Source organism: Euprymna scolopes, chromosome 35, assembly GCF_053919585.1.
Source record: "Euprymna scolopes isolate OS-2025 chromosome 35, ASM5391958v1, whole genome shotgun sequence".
Classification (NCBI taxonomy): domain Eukaryota; kingdom Metazoa; phylum Mollusca; class Cephalopoda; order Sepiida; family Sepiolidae; genus Euprymna; species Euprymna scolopes.
Window position 1 is genome coordinate 28,059,951 of NC_136516.1, and position 20,933 is coordinate 28,080,883.

The 20,933-nt window shown below is 34.7% G+C and overlaps 1 protein-coding gene across 1 annotated transcript in view; it reads right to left on the bottom strand.

Moving 5' to 3' along the window:
- The window catches only part of LOC145259766 (isoamyl acetate-hydrolyzing esterase 1 homolog), an 83,994-nt gene extending 63,595 nt beyond the window's left edge, over positions 1 to 20,399 (bottom strand). Inside the window, exon 1 of the mRNA XM_080117506.1 lies at positions 20,303 to 20,399. The gene's annotated coding sequence lies outside the window, so the exon portion shown is untranslated. The remainder of the gene's footprint in view (positions 1 to 20,302) is intronic.
- Positions 20,400 to 20,933: the final 534 nt, after the last annotated feature.

The following is a 20,933-nucleotide window of genomic DNA, read 5'->3' on the forward strand; positions in this document are numbered from 1 at the left end:
TATAAAATTGGAACAGATATATAGCAGACATTGCCAAGGCTGCTGCAAAGAAGGTTGGCTCTCTCTACCATGCTAGGAAGTTACTTACGCTTGAGAATATCCTATACTTTTAAAAGGTCACCATTCGCCCATGTATGGCGTATTGTTGCCATATTTGGGTTGGTGCATCTGTTACTAGTTTCTCATTTTTAGACAGGGTTCTAAAGAGAGTTGCCAACTTAATAGGTCCCACGCTGTCAGCTAGGCTTTAACTTCTGTCCCATCAACGAAATTTTGCATCCTTCTGCTTGATTTACAAGTATTTTAATGGTGGATGCTCTGACGAACTACAAGCCCTTGTACCCCCTCCATGTAAATACCCCCAACAAACCTGACAAGCAGCAAAATCCCACCCCTACACAGTAGAGATCTCCTGACGCCAGAAAGCTTTCTACTCTAATAGTTTCTTCCCTAGGATTGCTAAACTTTGGAATTCCCTTCTGGGTTCCTGCTTCTCTGACTGTACTAACTGTTCAACTGTAAACAGACATCTTGTTGCTCAACTCCCTACATAGTATCCCTGCAAATTATGTCCCAGATAGTAGCCCTACATCAAAGTGGCTTTGTGCCTTCTATAGAGTGAAACTGCAAAAAAAAAAAAAAAACTACAGAGGTTTTACGTAAGCTTTGCTATCTTGATGGTGCTAGCGTAACTGCAGTAGTTAGGAGTAGATGGAGGAAGTTCAGGGAATTTTAATCATTACTAACCAGCAGAGCGATACCACAGTCAACCAGGTATGTATACACAGTGTGATGATGTATGGAAGTGAAATCTGGCCAGTGACGGTTGAGGACATATACTGACCCAAGAACTATCACCCATTCTTTCAATGTGGCCATACGATCAAAGTTTCCTGTTTTGCACAAAACTTGCTATACTGCCCTGCTTTATTTTTCCTCTGAGGTCATCAGATCTAAGCCTGTCTTTAAGTAATATTAAGTACTTTAAGTAACTTACATTATCACAGCATGTACTATTGTCGCTGGTACAAATATATACACACTGACAACGATATAAAAATCACAACACAGTTGATCTATAAAAAATATATTACTTTTATTTCACACCGACAACTTAGCTTTTGATGATAAATTATTACTAGCGTTTTGACGTTTTTGAAAGGCGCGTGGGGTAGTGTAGAGTTAGGCAGTTGTCGGGCAATAAAGAAATGGTCACACAGACTCACTCTTTCTGACAGACTGACTGACTTTCTCTTTGTGACGATTTTATTTATAAAAAAACATTCTTTTTTCTATTGGAATGTTTACTATTTCCTTCGTTTATTGTTTCAAAATTTTGACCAATATCCTCACACATATTTCTGGGTTCAATCATGCATTCCGTTAGACAATTGTGGAAAGTCATAAATTCTTCACATTGAATCCATGTGCATGTGTGAAACCCATTGAATTTTTTTCCCCCGAGTTTGCCTGGCAATATCTTATACATACTTATCCAAAACTCTCACTGACCCGATTTCACTTCTATACATCATCACACTGCATACACAGGCCTGAAAGATTCTTTATCATCCAATATATTTTCTCCACATCTGAATTCTTATCCCTCCTCATTGTTTTACACTTCTTGTATATAAACTGGTCATCATCCTTCATCCTACCAGTACTTCCACAGCTTGTGTACGCAATGCTTAGAAATACCACAAAAAAACAAAATAAATAATAACACCTGACTGAGCGACTTTGGTTGTATTTTTGGTTATTTCTCTAAATTTATTGTCTGTCACCAATAAAGCATCATACAGAAGATTTTCGGCTGGAACTAGGATTACACTCTTTTCTGGAAAACAACGGGTAACCATTAATGATGCGACGATTCCAAAAATTTTCATCAATTCTGATACAATTACCAATTCTGATTCTTTTAAAACGACTAAATATTTAGCTATAAAGTTGTTGATTTTTATTTTAATATTTTTTTAGATTACCGTAAAAAAAACAGACATATAATATGTGCATCTATTCTTGCAAAGATAAGCGACATATTTATGCTGATAAATTTTAGTTTTAATGGTAGTTTAAAATCAGTAAGTATTTATCAGTTTTCAGCAATGGAAAATTAAGTTGAAAAAATAACACATACAAAAGAATCGTTTTGGGAATCGGAAATATTTTTACTGATTCTAATTGTTGCAACATTTTTGATACAATTTAAAAATATGATTAAAGAAAATTGGAAGGTTCTATTTATAGACACTGATGATAGGAACTGACCAATCAAATGAATCCACATTCTGCTAGCAACCAATCAGAAACCGGAATTGCTTCATAAAAATATTGGATATTTTAGAATTCCCACACATAATTTTTTATGTCCCCACGAGAAAGATTTTTGCTCTTTGCCTGCAAAATTTTAAAGTCCAAGACTTATACAGATTCGCTACCCACCGACAACTTTTTCATTTCCAGGATTTTTATAGATTAGCTACTTATCGGAAACTCTTGTGGAAATAAACATGGCTTTCAATTCAAAACCAAAAAGTTCTGATTTTCCCAACTCCTGATTCACTTAATCGTCCCAACTCTTCAGCATAAAAAAGATTTTTCACAAGAAACACTTGTCTAGCAGAAAACACTCCCAATAATTTCCCCCACTTGTTATCTGTGCTTAAATCTAAACATAGATTCCATGAACAATTCTTCTTTCTAAGAACTGCACGCCTATAGAATTGTCTTCCGTTTTCCTGCTTTCCAGCTGACTACAATATGGTTGTCTTCAAGTCTAACGTAAACAAGTTTTTGATGAGCCGTTCCATATAAGTTAACAAATTTACGGAATTTCCATTACTAACGATTACTATATTATCCAATTGTCTACTATACACTCTTTAACCCTTATCCTCGAGTTGCCTCTTGGCTTTGGTAAGTGATGATGCCTATGTAAAAAAAAAAAAATTTTAATGGAATAATTTCTATTTCAGTACATGATTGCTTGGATCAGACAGAATTTATAGCAATCTCGAATAACAAAAGTGTTCGATTGAGCTCCCATCTCTGGCTCCTCCCTGTAAGACATTCACAACAAGAACTCGTCTTACTACTACAACTTCAAAGTATTTTCTTTTCTTTCTTCATGCGCCTAACATCAAGCAGAATTTCCATGAACAGAGTTTTTTCTCAAGAGCTTCACATTTGTAGAACACATTACCACGAGATTGCTTCCCTTTAAACTGCAGCATATTAATCTTCAAATCCAATGTTAATAAATGCTTGTCATAAAAACTTTCCTCATAAGTAATCAGCTTTCATTCATTTGATTCAATCCTCTCATCATATTCTTCATCACCCAACTGACATTTCATCTCATTAACTTTTATCCTTGCATGGCTTTTTACCTTGGTAAATAGTAAATAATTTGTAAAAAAAAATTTTTAAAATAATTGAAGTCTAATGTTGAAAATCCAACAGACTTCTATCCTACCACCACAATACTGTGTCCCTATTGTGATGATGATGATGATGATGATGATGATAATGATGATAATGATGATGCTAATAATGATGATAATGATACTGATGATAATGGTGATGATGATGATTGTGATGATGATACTGATAATGATGATGATGACAATGATGATGGTGGTGGTGGTGGTGCTGCTGCTGCTGCTGCTGATGATGATGACGATGGTGCTTCTGCTGCTGCTGATGATGATGCTGATAATGATGATGATGCTAATAATGATGATAATGATACTGATGATGATGATGATGATGATGATGATGATGATGATGGCGGTGCTGCTGCTGCTGATGATGATGATTATGGTGACGACGATGATGATGATGGTGGTGCTTCTGCTGCTGCTGATGATGATGATAACTTTCTATCCAACAAGACTTTTCTATTTTCTTACTCATCTTCACCCCCCCCCACAAGGCACATCACCACTTGGATGTAAGGGGTTACCAGTTGGAATCATACCTAGGAAAGACGAACAAGATGTTGGTTCACATTGCATTTAAACTTCTGCATATTAATACAGTCAAAGAAGCAGGTAACAGGAAGGGAAGTCCAAAGTTTAGCTGCTCGAGGTAAGAAACTATTACAGTAAAAAGCTTTCTGGCATTTAGGGACCTCAACAGTCAACAGGCATGATTTTTTTGCTTAGTGGGTTCGTCGAGGGGGCACAAGTGCAACGAGTTCATCAGAGCACATTCCATTAAAATATTTGTAAAACAGACAAAGTGATGCAACATTGTGGTGATGAGACAGGAGTTGGAGCTTAGTTGACAAAATGGAACCCATCAGATTGGAGACTTTTGTTTTTGGACCCTATCCAAGAGGGAGAGACTAGTGGTAGATGCACGACTGCAGATGTGGTAACAATATTTCATGCATGAGTGAATCGTGGCTTTGTAAAGGTACAGAATACTCTCAGGTGTGAGTAGTTTTCTAGCACGATAGAGGGAACCCACCTTCTTTGCAGCAGCCTTTACAATGTCCTCAATGTATTTGTTCCAGTTCATGTTGTCCTTATTAAGCCAAGGAGTTTGAAGGAAGAATTCTCAGCTAGGGTGTCATTTGTCATGGATATCGGTGGTTGGAGAGGCGTCTTTTAATTGTTAAAGACGAGCAGCTTAGTCTTACTAGCATTAAATGTTAGCATCCATTTACAGCCACATTCCACTATGGTCTGGAAATCATTTTCTAATGAGTCTGCTATTGTCTTAGATTTGTATACATCCATTCTTCCCTCGTGCTTGTTATAGAGCATTGTATTATCAGCAAATATACCAATCTCGAACATAATATTATCAAACAGGTCATTTATGAACATCAGTCTGGCTCTCCGGATGCAAGCTTGGGTAGGTGATAAGAGACCTAGGTTTGCCCAATTACCAGAGTCCCCCTCAGACAAAGCTCAAGGCAAACCAATACAGTCAGAGTTAGTGCATCTGCAGAAGTTGCTAGAAATGTGCTTCGGTGCTTCACCGTCCGCCTAATCGGACTTCGAACCGGATTTTTTGTCAGAGTTTGCTCTCTTGGCCTTTGCCTTTCCCAAGGCATTCACCACAAGACAGTGGCAGCATTCATGATGTCTTAAAAATGTTTTATAGATTTTTTTCAATCCGCATTAGTGTATGACATCATAAAGGATTTGTCTGGTGTCTTTTAATTTGGTTCCACTTGTGGCATCATTCCATGTGCAGAGACAAACAAATAAGTTTTTTTTTTGTTTTTGTTTTTTGTCAAAATTTGTTTTTGTTTTTGTTTCTTGTCAAAATTTACCCAAATCATTACTTTTCACAGGTATACTTAATCTTTTTCTAACTGAAAAATTTTGGAGAATTTTTTTAAAATTTTATTTTAATTGCAGCCGAGTAACAGGAATAGGTTAGAAGAAGAAGGTTCTCAAAGCTCCGAGGCTGGTACCTCGTTGAGTTCTTCGAGAGGTCAGTTTCATTTCTTTTGATTCTTTCGATTTTAATTTTTTTTAGGCAGTGTAGCCATTCGCACATAGCTGGTGAAAATTTTTAAATATTTCCAATTTTTACTGGAATATGCTCTGATGAACTCATAGCGCTTGTGCCCCTCGACATACATATTCCCAATTAACCAGACTAGCAGTAAAATCTCACCCCTTCACTATTGATGTCCTTATATCCTGAAAAGCTTTCTACTATAGTTTCTTCCCTCGAACTGCTAGACTTTAAAATTCCCTCCCTGTTTCCTGCTTCTTGACTGTACCGATATGCATAAGTTTAAATGTAAAGTGAACAAACATGAACCCAAGTTGTAGCTCCTTACATCCAAATAGCAATATGCATTAATTGGAGTGAAAAGGAGAAAAAAAAAGTTTTAATTTTATGTTAGACTAACTGGCTTGCCATGATAAATAACACCCTACCGAGAAGCTCAGCATTCCAATTTCTCAGCTTTTTTTTTTGTTGTTGTTTTTAAATTCAATTTTCACCCCAAACAAGGCAAGTGCCACTTTGAAGTAGGGGACTACTATGGGGGACATAATTTGCGGGGGCATTATGAAGGGAGATGAGTAGAAAGATGTTTGTTTACATTACATTTGAACTTCTGCATATCAGTACAGTTGGAAAAGCAGAATCCTGGAAGGGAGTTCCAAAGACTTGCAGTTCTGGGGCAGAAACTATTGGAGTAAAAGGTTTTCTTACACCTAGGGATCTCTACTGTAAAGGGGTGGGACTTAGTTGCTTGTCGGGTTTGTTGAGGATAGTCGCATCGAGGAGGTACAAGTGCTTGCAGTTTGTCAGAGCATTCACCATTAAAGTATTTGTAGAACAGGCAGAGGGATGCAATATTTCGTCGATGGGACAGATGCTGAAGCCTAGATGACAGTTCAGGACCTATCAGGTTGGCAACTCTCTTTTGAATCCTGTCCAAGAGTGAGAGACAAGCAGCAGATGCCCAAATGAGACAACAGTACTCCATACATGGGCGAATGGTGGCCTTATAGAGGTACAGGATACTTTCAGACGAAGTAGTTTTCTAGCTTAACAATCACAGGCAACAAGAATTAGAACAAATACATTGAGAACATTGACAAGGCTGCTGCGAAAAAAGTAGGCTCCCACTACCATGCTAGAAAATTACTCATACCTGAAAGTATCCACTATCTCTACAAAACTACCATTTGTCCATGCATTGAGCATTGTTGCCATTTCTGGGCTGGTATATATACCACTTGTCTCTTACTCTAAGAATCACCATTTATCCAGGCCCGAAGGCCACTGAAGGATAATCCAAAAATGAGTCTTAAATCTAATAGATCCCATACTATCGGCCAAGCTCCAATTTCTGTTCCATCGACACAATGTTGCATCCGTGTTTTACAAGTACTTTAATGGAATGTGTTCTGCTGAACTTACAGCACTTGTGCCCGCTCGACATACATACTCCTGACGAACCTGACAAGCAACAAAATCTCATGAGAGAAGGTTGTGATAGAGATAATCTCGAATATCAATATCTGGGGAGTTAAGAGGTCAAATGTTAGATGTCAATATGATTATAAAAACTGTCCGTCATCCACTTCCGCATTCAATGAATTTTTAGCTCTAATCAAGCGATTTTTTTCTATTATCTTTTCGCACATAAGATGACCTTTACTTTTCACATAAGATTTGTAGCTGATGTCTTCGTAGACAAAATTTCAGTTTGTTCTATCGAACAAATGTTGTTCGTTTACAATCACTCTCATGAATATGCTAGGATTACCACTAATAGTCCACTATATTTGCCAAATAAATCCAGGTGTGTTTTTTTAGCTCCTTATATCATACTAGTCTGTGTGCCTGGCATTGCCCAGGTGTTTAGAGGTGTGTGTTGAACAAAAAAAGATGGTAATAGGCAGGCAGGCTTGAACCCGTGACGCAAAGGCGGAAAAGAAAGTGAAAAAAAATCTGATGTCTTACCGCTACTCCATGACGTGACTGGAAGTTCGGAACATTAAAAGTAGGCAAAGTCAATCCAACTGATATGATGACTTGCAAAAATGGCTTGCAAAAATTGACCACTCTTTGTAGAAAACTGCCCAGTTGAGGATGAAGGAATTAATGTTTTTAGCCATTTTTTCGATATTTGTTGTAGAGACGTCGAGCTTCAAAATGATACCATGAAAATCCGTCGCCTCTGTCGAAATTTTTAGGCAGACATACATAAGAACATACATACATTTAAATAGACAGGTGAGATCTATATTATAGATGGCTTCATGCCTTGTCTGGAGCTATTTCTATAAAAAAAACCCAATATGTAGCTCTCCTGATCATCGATCTCTTTATCACCCTTAAATGTTCAAAATAAAATTTTCATCACATCACATTAATTGCGAAAAGATAATAGAAAAAGTGCTTGATAAGAGCTAAAAATTCATTGAATGCGGAAGTGGATAGCAGACAATTTTTATGATCTCATTGACCCCAACATTTGTTTGGGGTGAAAATGCAATAATAAAAAAAATAAATAAATAAAAAATATCTGTTTGAATGGACTCATTTAAAAAAAATAACTGTTCTTTTCTTTCCATAGACACATATGTCCAAACAGCGATAACCCTAACTCACATACGGTAAAACAGTGATTTCCTTGCAAATGGCCGCCGTCCATATTTCCTGATGGTTCTCTTTGAAACTCTTCCAGCAAATTAATCATTTTTTAATGTCAGAAGTTTCTGTGCCAACATTTATTGAAATAATCCACACAAAAAACGTTTTTTAATCATTTGAAAAGTTTCCATAGACAAATGTCCAAGTTTCAATCAAAAGTTTACGAAGAAGGCAAAAGTCACGTGATATGCATATGTTCACTTAGAGCGGGTCTGACCATTACGAAGCAAAAGAAACTCCAATGGGGAGCATCAACTGTTTATGCGCGCACAATGTAAGTTGCCTGCATTTGGACAATTGCCAACTTACGTCAAAACCATACAATCAATTCATCAAAATATTAAAATTAGTTGGCGGCTTTCCAAACAAATGACACATATCCGTGAATCAACGGCACTTCCTCTGTTTGTATGTCTGTTTGTTTTTTGTCAGTATTTTGATTTTTGGTCACTAACTCAACTTCTTTCATGAAGGGAAAATGTTGCATTAATACTGAATAAGTATAAATAAGAATTAATCAAATCTTTTAAAATAGGTCGAACAAAAAAATTGTCGCCCTAAAGAAAACAACACTGCAACTTTATTTTAAAACTTTTATTGAAAAAAATCAATTCAGGTAACTTGATTATGTAGTAGAGCTAACATCTATTCAATGTAACTGCCTTCAGCCTCAATCATCGCCTCGATATGGGTCTGGAACTGGGAGCATGCCTTTTCCACAAGCGCCGGCGGGAGCTCAGCGAATACTCGGCAGATGATGGTGATCAGGCTGGCTTTGGTGCTGTGGGAGGTCATGTTGGTGATGTTCTCGACGTATGACCAAACGAAGTAGTCCAGTGGATTCAGGTCGAGGGAGGGGGCAGATGAGAGAAGAGTACAAAGTTTTGCACTCCTTCTGAAACCAAGCCTGGTTCTCTTTGGACTTGTAGGCCAGCACCGAATCCTACTGTCACACCCAGGATCTGCCAGCAGCCACCTGACTGCACCAAGAGATCACTACACTCTTCAGCACATCCAGGTGCACTTTGGTGTTGACTTTCAAACCGACTTCGAAGATGTGAGGTAGCATGATGTGACTCTCACTTGAAACAACACCAAAGACCATAACCGTAGCCGGAAACTTTATTTTCATCACTCTGGGCATGTCTCTGTTATTCATTTGCATTTTGAGGGTGTTGGCAATGGTCCTGTTGTCATAACTTGGATCGGTAGAGAGCATGAGCTGTACAGCGGCACATCTGTGATCTCGCTCGTTAAACTTTATGTCACTTTCAGACATGATAGAAGAAGACTCCTATCATTCTTAGGATTTGTACACAACTGATCAACTAGTAGATGGTCTGCAACAAAAACAGAAAACCGGTTTTCATCAAACAGAAATGGAATCATGTCGTCTTTTCTAGGGCAACAATTTTATTGTTTCATCCTGTATATACCTGTGGTAGATTAGAAATTGATGTCGGAGAAGAGACAAACATAATAAGCTACCATTTTTCATGTTCGTTCGGCTTACTCTTCCTCCTCCTACTTTTCTTTTTGTTGGAATTTTAAATTAAGATGCGATTCGGATGAAAACTAAAAAGCAAATGGCTCTAATCGCTTTCCTTTTTCTTTCTCCGATTCATTGGAATTCACTTTTTTCATCATTCTAAGAAAGCCAAGAATTTTCCACAGCAACATGTAAACTGAAAATATTTTTTGGGTTGAGTATCAGTTTGGTTTTGGATGCCATGTCGTCTGTATGTGTTTTTGGACTTGTCTTGTCTTTTGAATTGTTTTCAGTGGAGAAAAGAAAGAACTACTGCTAATACTAAGAGCAAACATCTCTGTTGTCAGTGGAGATGACAAAGGAAATGAAATAATTCAGCTTCCTGCACGAATACAACTTTAAATAATTTACACGACTGAAATAGGAATTAATCATATAAACACATTTTTCATTTTCAACTGAATAGTAGTTTAATTGTACAATGAACCCCCTTTTTTTTCCATTATTTAATATCGATTCCAGTCATTTTGGCAAAAGTTTTTTTGCTTCAATTCTTTATATCTTTAAATATTTATTCACGGAGTTTGGTTTGATCGTTTTGTATTCTCTTTGAATAAAGAATGGCCTTTAAAGATAGTTATCAAGAAACTAGACAAAATTCCGATTGACAATCGAGACAGTTTTGGCCATAGTGTTTGTTGGCACAAAGTAAATGGCCAGTACTTTAAAAAAAAAAACTTTTTTTTTTAATTAAAAAAAAAAATTTTTTTTTTAATTCTATTTTCACTCCAAACAAATTTTGATGTTGAGCAGCAAGATGTCCGTTCACATTACACTTGAACTTCTGCATGTCAGTACAGTTAGGAAAGCAGGAATTCGGAAGGGAGTTCCAAAGTCTAGCAGTTCTGGGGAAGAAACTATTAGAGTAGAAGGCTTTCTTACATCTAGGGATTTCTACTGTGTAGGGGTGGGATTTTGCTGCTTGTCGGGTTTGTCAGGGGTATTTATATTGAGGGGGTACCAGGGCTTGTAATTCATCAGAGCATTCACCATTAAAATCACTTCCACTGAAGTTTCAATAATATCATGCAATAGTAGAAAAACTAGTTGTATACCACAACATTAGGTGGAATATTGAAAAAGGCATAAAATAAAAAAATAATGTTCATAATTCTCGTTGTCTTCATTTAGTTCCTATCAAGTAAAACTGATCTCGTCAGACAATTGAAAGGTGGCTGTGTTGAAGTGGATACTGGTATGTAACCGATTTTAGAAAGAATCAGGGAAACCAATGCCAATAACAGAATCGAGTCAATCAAAATCATATCATGCTGATTCATAGAAAATTTAGAATTTCTCATCTGTGAACTACAATACCACAGTGCTGCTTTCCAGATGGATACAACATAGTTAATTTTCAAGTCCAATCTTAAATTCTTGTCGAGTCACCCACTTAAATAATTGAATTCTGACAAATTAATCCATTGTTTCCGTTCTAAGCTTCATATTATTTTACTTCTTCAGACTACTGTTCTAATGTTGAGTGTTATTTCCACACGGTTTCGGTTGATGTAACCTCTGACCTTCTTCAGGTGTATCATGTCAAACTTGGGAATCTTTCTCTCAAACACTTGTGGACCCGTGGTATAATAGATAAAGTACTTGGTAAAATTTAATTATAAGTTGCACTCTTCTGGAAGTTGAAGGTTCAGTCTGCAGTGCAGGCGACACTCAAAATACTACTGCAAATTACTTAGGATTTCTACCCAGTCATGGTTGACGGAATGAGAACATACGCCCCCCCCCATGGATTAAATAAAGGGTTCCATTCAAAATTCCAAAATTCCATCTAGGTTCTGGAGTTCGATAAAATAATTCCAGAGTTTGACAAGGTAAACCTGAAGAAGGTTGGAGGTTTTATCAACCAAAATGTTATGCAATTAACACTATTATTAATGCTCATTGCCAGCAGACAATCTCATTCAGCCTTATCCTTGAATGGCCTTCAGGCTCTGATAAGCCATGACTTATTATTATATATAAAAGAAAAATGTCCTAAAAATGGTGTAACATATATGTGTCACTGATTTTCCATACAAAATTCTAATATTTTTTTTCTCCTTTCTGTCATTATTTCGGTGCGTTAATAGCTTAAAAAAGTAGAATTTTATTTCTATTTTTGTGTTGTTTTACCTTGAACCCTTTTTTGCTTTAAATTTTTGGCACCTTTCAACGTCATCTTGTCTGGGTCATTTTGACATTGGCTTTTCTATTTTAAAATTAATTCAATCACCATTCTATTTTTTTCACCCATTTTTTTCTTCACTCATTTTTCTTAATTTAGCCTTGCCTCGACAGTCGAGTTTAAATTTTCTTCCATTTTTTTACGCACATCTTATCTTTCTTTTAATAATATTATTGGAATTCATTCCCTTTCCTTGTACCTATTTGTGAATTATTCTATGGATTTCTGCCTTTTGGATTACTTTGAACCATCTTCCAATTACGCGATTCCCTTGGATTTTACTTGTGCGAATGGAAATTTAACCAACTTTCTTGGATTCTGCATTTTTGGATTTTACCACCATTGGATACTTTACCCTTCACCAGACTATCCATTCACGTGAAATCACTCTTTTTTTCGCCCTATTCCCTCTGCTTCACTTTTTATTATCAAGTAAGATCTATGACTTACTTATAGTTTCATTAAATACTTTTCAAGCAAAATCCGATCCTGCATTTTGCTAAATCCTACCTTCTGATGAAAAGGAAAGTATTTCTTCGAAACTCCACGGATTAAGGATTATCCACTTATTTAGTGTTTCCTTTTAAAATTGAATATTTTTTTAACTCTTTTTCAAAGTTTTTTTAACATGTTTTATTAACTATTTGTTCTTATATATATATGATAAACACCCAAAAATGTTGAGAGAAGGGAAATCAACTGCCTCGAGGTAGGGATTAAGGGGAAGATAATTTTACATTGAACTTACAAAAGCTATCTGAACCCTGTGGTGAAAATTGAACAAGAAGTCAGTTGTTGATGTCGTTGACAACAACAACAACAACACTTGTGCAGTTTACGGATCGTGCTATTTTTTTAAGATAGAATTTTCCAGTTAAATTCCATTTTTACAGTATTTTTTTTGTTTATTAAACTGTAAGGTGAAAATACAGAATAGTTAACAAAGCCATGCACCCATATTAAAGATGGCTTTCTAATGTTATAATAATGATAATAAATAAATAAATAAATAAATAATAATAATAATAATGTGGTAATGTCGCTACACAGGGTTTGCGAATGATATGAAAAAAATAAAACATTCAAAAAATTTCTTATCTTAAACATTATTACATGATGAGCCATTTTGTGTAAAAAGTTAATTTATTTTATCCAAACTCGAGAAATGCACGATTAAATATGTGTAAACATTCAATAAGCAAAAAAAAAAAAAGAAGAAACATGGCTGCCAGTTGGCATTTCATTAGCCAATAAGGAGCCTTGACCTTGTGATCAAAAACCAATAAGAAGCCTTGACCTTGTGATCAAAAACCAATAAGAAGCCTTGACCTTGTGATCAAAAACCAATAAGAAGCCTTGACCTTGTGATCAAAAACCAATAAGGAGCCTTGACCTTGTGATCAAAAACCAAGATCAAACCAAACGGAACAAATCAACAGGATTTCGGTGAATCTGTTTAGTTTGTATGATAAATGGCGTTGTCCGTATAATGCAAAAGTTCACTCTCCCCAAATAATCAGGCTTTCTGTCAGACTAAGCGGTTAAAACTCAGAAGATATCCCTTTTGTTTTTAGTAATTAAATTATTTTGTAAACTTTTACTTTCTTTCCATCTTAAGACTTGCCTTTAAAATGACATGTTTGTTGAAAACGAATATCAAATTTGGGACAGGCAAATAGTTTTCTGGATATTAAGACGTCTTTTCCAATGTATTATTAATGTCAGCGGCATTCGCCATTCTTAACATGGGGTGGGGAGGTGTTTTGTAACACGATATGCGTGAGTACTTGTTCAGTTGGGAAAAAACATGGCCACCAGTAAAAACATAATGGATTCTATTGGATAATAAAGGTTTTAATATTTAAAAAACTACTAGTTTACACAAAATTAAAAAGTTAAAAAAACATTTAAACAATTTTTATTTTAAATTAATTTTTTCTATACTTTAGAATGACAAATAATTCAAGCAACTTTTAAACAATTTTTATTTTTAGTAAAATTTAGTTTTAATTTAAAATGAAAAATATTTTATGCAAAATGAACACACGGGATGCAGCAAAGGATTTTGCTGAATTTATTTGTGTCACTTGCTCCTCTCCAAATAAATTCATAATGATCCTGCTTTGACATAGTTCAAAATAGACTTCGTAACCTAGTGGTGAATGCTATTTTCTCTTCCCTGCAACCTCTTTCTCACAGAAGAGACAGTGTAAGTATGTCTCTGCTTTATTGTTATTTTCATGGCAAGTGCTCATCTGAGCTCCAATCTATGCGCCCCCCCCTCACCAAACTTTCATTAGAAACACTCATTTAGCTGAAAACACTATCAATAGTTTCCCCCACTCTTTATCTGTGCCTAAACCTAAACGTAGATTCCCTAAACAAAGCTTCTTTCTTAGAACTGCACACCTATGGAACTCTCTTCTGTTTGCCTGCTTTCCAGCTGACTACAATATGGTCATCTTCAAGTCCAATGTAAACAAGTTCTTGATAAGCCGTCCCCCTTAAGTAATCCAATTTACCAAATTTACACTTCTAACGATTACTATGATATTGTCTCTTTGACTACAGTACACTCATTAACCCTTATCCTCAAGTAGCCTCTGGGCCTTGATAAGTGGTGATTCCTCTGTAAAAAAAACAAAAAAAAAAACAGATTCACTGAAGTCCTGTCGATTCGTTCCATTTTGATTCGATCTTGATTTATGATCGCAAGGTCAAGGCTGCTTTTGGTCTATGAAATGCCAACTGGCAACCATGTTTTTTTTGTTTGTTTGTTTTTTGGTTATTAAATGTTTACACATATTTAATTGTACATTTCTCGAGTATCAATGGGTAAAATAAATTAACTTTTTACACGAAATGACTCCTCATGGAATGAAGTTTAAAATAAGAAATTTTTTAATGCCTTATTTTTCTCATCTCACCCGCAAACCGTATTTAGCGACATTACCTAAAATTAAAATAGTTAGTTTTCAAAATAGCTGACAAATTTTTTCCATTTGCAACCGGTAGGAGGACAAATTAATCCACTCTATTCAGTTCTTTCCCTGATTTTTGCAGATTATTGTCCAAATAATTTATTTTCTGATTTTTGCACATTCAAAAAAATATTTTGCAAATATCCAGAAATATGACTAAAGAGTAACATTTTTCAGCAACTTGCAAAAAAAAAAAAAAAAAAATTGCAATAACCCTAAGTCAGGGTGGCAGCCACTCTCTTTCATGGTTTGTTCATAGTTTTTTAGAGGAGTGAAGATGTTACCTGAATTTAGTGTTAGGCTTACAAGAGGGCATGTTTTCTTTCATAAGTAAAAAATCGTAATAAAAAATCAAACATCTTCAGAAATCCTCTATCTCTACAAGAGTATTGTTGCCACATCTGGGTTGGTGCATCTACCACTAGTTTCTCCCCCTTGGATAGAGTCCAAAAAAGAGTTTCCAATCTAATAGGTCCCACTTTGTCAACTAAGCTCCAACCTCTGTCTCATCGCCGCAATGTTGCATCCCTGTGCCTGTTTTACAAATATTTTAATGGAATGTGCTCTGATGAACTCATTGCACTTGTGCCCCCTTGACGTATGTATCCTTGACAAACCCGCTTAGCAACAAAATCACCCCCCTTCACTGTTGAGGTCCCTAAATGCCAGAAAGCTTTCTACTTTAATAGTTTCTTCTCTCGAACAGCTAGACTTTGGAATTCCCTTCCTGCTACCTACATCCCTGACTTTTTTTTTTTACAAAGAAATAACTACTTATCAAGGCCCGGAGGCCATTCAAGGATTAGGGTTAATGAGTGTACGGAAGTCAATGGAAAATTATTGTAGTAATTGTTAGTAGTGAAAATTTGGTAAATTGTTTACTTAAAGGGACAGCTCATCAACAACTTGTTCACATTGGACTTGAAGATGACCAGCTGGAAAGCAGCAAAACAGAACAGCGTTCCACAGGCGTGCAGTTCTATGAAGCTTTGTTCATGGAATCTACATTTTGATTTAAGCACAGATAAAGAATAGAGGAAAATTATTGATAGTGGTTTCAGCTAGACAAGTGTTTTTTGTGAAAGTCAGGCAAGGGGGGACCATAGATTGGAGCTCAGACGAGTATTTTCCATGAAAATATTGATAAAGCAGAAACAGGCTTGCAACGTCTCTTCTGTGGGAAAGAGGTTGCAGGGAAGAGAAAAGGGCATCCCCCACTAAGCTACAAAGTCTATTTTGAACTCTGTCAAGGCAGGATAAGCTGCTTCTAGCAGCTCCTGCCCAGAATGTGGCAGCAGTACTCCATCCTTGAAAGTACTTGGCTCTTATACAGGTAGAGAATTGCATCAGCAGTGAGATATCTACTGGAGTGGTAAAATGATCCCACCATTTTTCCAGCAGCATTGGCAACGGATTTGATGTACGTGTTCCATCTCAGATCAGGAGAAAAAGTCAAACCCAGAAGCTTGTCAAAACATGAAGCCTCCCCAAGATGAAAGTTATTCATTTCAGTTGATTCCAGATGGAGATCAGAGCGTTGATGATGGAAAGATAGAAGTTTCGTTTTAGATGCATTAAAATTAACCAATCACCTCTTTCCCCATTGCACCACGTAATCAAGATCAGAGGAGAGAGAATCAGAGAACTTTGTCGTTTACAGCCTTTGAAGTGTTCCCATAGATGGTAGTGTCTACGAATGACCTTAGGATGTGATTTGGGAGATCATTGATGTAGATCAGGAAGAGGGTTGGGCCCAGGATGGACCCCTGAGGAATTCCAGCATTAATACTGTGCGCTTCTGATTTCTGTCCGTCAACCACTACTCTTATGAATCTATCAAAGGGAAATGATTTAATAATTGAAAAGATATTTCCAGCTATACCATAGCTGGAGATTTTGTGGAGTAGACCTTTATGCCATATCCTATCAAAGGCCTTTTATATGTCAAGAGCAATTACGCTAGAAAGAAAGCCTCTTCCTGATCTACATCAATGATCTCCCAAATCACACCCTAAGATCATTCGTAGACATTTATGCTGACGAGACTACCATCTATAGTAACACTTTAAAGGCCGTAAATGACCAAGATCTCTCTGTAACTGTAACAGTTACAGTGACAATTTTACTTAAATTTAAAAAATGTTTTATTTAAATTATTAAATTGTTTGAAAAAAAAAAATCCAATTTTATTTTAATTAAAAAAATGTTTTATCTAAATTATTAAATTGTTCGAAAAAAAAATCCAATTTTATTTTAATTCAAAAAATGTTTCAGTTAAATTATTAAATTGTTAAAAAAAAAATCCAATTTTATTTTAATTCAAAAAATGTTTTATTTAAATTATTAAATTGTTCGGAAAAAAAATCCAATTTTATTTTAATTCAAAAAATGTTTCATTTAAATTATTAAATTGTTCGGAAAAAAATCCAATTGTAATTTAATTCAAAAAATGTTTTATTTAAATTATTAAATTGTTCGAAAAAAAAACTCCAATATTTATTTTAATTAAAAAAAATGTTTTATTTAAATTATTAAAGTTTTCAAAAAAAATCCAATTATATTTTAATTCAAAAAATGTTTTATTTAAATTATTAAATTGTTCGAAAAAAAAAAATCCAATTTTATTTTAATTAAAAAAATGTTTTATCTAAATTATTAAATTGTTCGGGAAAAAAATCCAATTTTATTTTAATTCAAAAAATGTTTTATTTAAATTATTAAATTGTTTGGAAAAGAATCGAATTTTAATTTAATTCAAAAAATGTTTTATTTAAATTATTAAATTGTTCAGAAAAAAAAATCCAATTTTAATTTAATTCAGAAAATGTTTTATTTAAATTATTAAATTGTTTGGAAAAAAAATCCAATTATAATTTAATTCAAAAAATCTTCCGGAAAAAAAAAATCCAATGTTGTTTTAATTCAAAAATTATTTTATCAAAATTATATTTTCTGATGTGGACTTTTCAATAAATGTTTTTACAGTTATATATTAATACATTTTTATACAATAAATGTTTTGACTTTCAAATATTTTTGTGCTTAGAAAAAAAAATCTTGTTTGTTATTTATTTGCCATATTATTTAACCAAGAAGAAATTGGAGTTATCGCCACTTAACAATGGCGTCGTCCGTATAATGCAAAAGTTTCTTCTCCCCAAATAATCAGGCTTTCTGTCAAACTAAGCGGTTAAAACTCAGAAGAAATCCCTTTTGTTTTTAGTTAAATTATTTTGTAAATTTTTACTTTCTTTCCATCTTAAGACTTACCTTTAAAATGACATGTTTGTTGAAAACGAATATCAAATTTGGGACAGGCAAATAGTTTTCTGGATATTAAGACATCTTTTCTAATGTATTATTAATGTCAGCGGCATTCGCCATTCTTAACATGGGGTGGAGAGGTGTTTTGTAACACGATGTGCGTGAGTACTTGTTCAGTTGGGAAAAAAACATGGCCACACCAGTAAAAACATAATGGATTCTATTGGATAATAAAGGTTTTAATATTTAGAAAACTACTTGTTTACACAAAATTAAAATGTGATATTCGTTTTTAGCATACCCGAAACCCTTAAAAGTCGTCATGGCGGACCTGACGAGAATCACCCCCCACCCATATATATTAGTGTCCAATCAATAATAATCCACAGGAAAAAATGGCAAAAAAATGAAAGCCGTTCTGGGGAGGTTGGGGGTGTTTATTTCGAAAGCCGTTCTTGGGGGTGGGGAGATTCTTGTTCAGGTTCGCCATCGTCATTTTAAAGGTAAGTGTTGAGGTGGAAAGAGAGTAAAAACATTTACAGAAAGCGTTTTTTTTTTAATTAATTTTTTTTATTTAAAAATTTATTTATTTACTTTTTATTTATTTTATTTCTTATTTTTATTTTATTATTATTTATTTTTATTTTTATTTAAAAATTTTTTTTTAAATTTTATTTTAATTTTTTTTTAATTTATTTTTCAAAATTATTTTATGTATTTATTTGCTTCCCCACTGAGCAAATTAGGCATTATTTTAGTGTGCAATCATTTATACCGGTGAGAAACAGTCCACCCACCGATGACCACCGATGAACAAAAATTCAAAATATAGAGTCAGTAAATAGGGGACTTTAAAGAAAAGCCCCCTTCACCTATAACCGATGAAAACAAACACCGTCAGTCGTTAAGATATAGCAGCCTCTTTGGGAGCCAACCACTTCAAGATAGCAACAAAGAAAATATACAATAAATGTTAAGGACATTTATAGATAACAAACCGAAAAGTTGTCAATAAATAAATAAATGTTACCAAAAACAAGATAAGTTACTCTTTTATCTACCTTGATGATTTTTTTATTTTAACTTATTTTAAAGCGCTTATTTGCATCGAAACAAGTAGCGCCAAACCTTGAGTTAAGAAAAATGTTTGACATGAAACTGTGATATTTATTGGACGAGTTTCTACCAGTATTTTAATTTTCGATTTTTGAGCGATTATTGAAGCTCTCAAAATGATAGCTTTGTGTTTGCTATTTTGCTGTCGCTCTAACTTAAATACCTAGCACTACTTTTGTGTTTCGAACTAAATAAACGCTTTAAAATATGTTAAAACATACGCAGACACAAATTTATCCAGGTAGGTAGAAGAGTGACGTATTTTGCCTTTGGTAACACTTATTTGCTACATAGTTGTTTCTTGATAACTTTTTCATTTTGTGGAATGTCAAGTAAAAATGAATTTAATTGGGTGGGGTGGGGGCGGACCTGAAGAATCTTGCCCCATCCTTTGTTTTTATTTATTTATTTTTTTCAGCAGATTATTATCGAATGAACACTAGTCTACCAGACGATCAAAAACATAAATAAAAAAAAGTCAATATTTAAATATTTGTAGGGGATGCGGATGCGCAGTAAATGCAATGCTATAAAAAATCGATTACCCATTTTAGAAACACCTTTTTTTATATCAAATTTCACGAATCTAGCTTTTTTTTTCCTTTTTTTTAAAGGAGTTTAGTCTTTTTTTTTTTAATTTCGCTTTTTAAAATAACCTAAAAAAAAAAAAAAATTTAAACTGCTTAAAAAAATTTGCGAAATTTGGCCCAAAAAACATTTGTTATAAAATCGATGATCGATAGATTAATATTGCATAAAAATTGAGCACCCTCTACAAATATTTAAATATTGGGTTTTTCTTATATATATATATATATATATATAATCTGGTAGATTTGTGTCTATTCTATAATAATCCGCTAAAAAAATTGAAAAAAGATGAAAATTAAAAAAATAGACATGGGGCAAGATTCTTTAGGTAAGGACGTGCGAAGAAGGAAAAAAAACATTGTGCTCAATACACACATTTCATAATTGAGCAAAGACGCACACAAATTACATTTAATTTCTGAAAGCCGACGAATCTAAGCAGTTACTTAACTGAAATCACACAAAACTCACGTTTCAGTAATTTTTGTTCCTCGTTGGAAATTTCGATTTCGTTTGAACGACGAATAAATTACGACTCAAACGGGACAAGGGAGATAACTTGGTAAAGAGAGTTTAATTTTCGTTTGCAATGTTGGCGCTCCGAAATTCGGAATATTGAATAAAAAAAAACTTCCTTTTTTTTTTTTTTAAATTACATTTTCACCCCAAACAAACACAGTGTCACTTTGATGTAGGGAGGGGGGCTACTATCAAGGGCATAAGTTGCAGGGATACTATGTAAGAAGTTGAGCAACAAGATGTCTGTTCACATTACACTCGAATTTCTGCATGTCACTCCAGTCAGGGAAGCAGGAACCCGGAAGGGAATTCCAAAGTCTAGAAGTCCTAGGGAAGACACTATTAGAGTAAAAGGCTTTCTTACATCTAGGGGTCTCTACTTTGTAGAGGTGGGACTTTGCTGCTTGTTGGGTTTGTCGGGGTTATTTCCATCGAGGGGGTACGAGGGCTTGTAGTTTGTTGGAGCATCCACCATTAAAATACTTACAAAACAGGCAGAGGAATGCAACATTTCGTTGATGGGACAGAGGCTGAAGATTAGATGACAGTTGAAGCCCCTATCAGATTGGTGACTCTCTTTTGA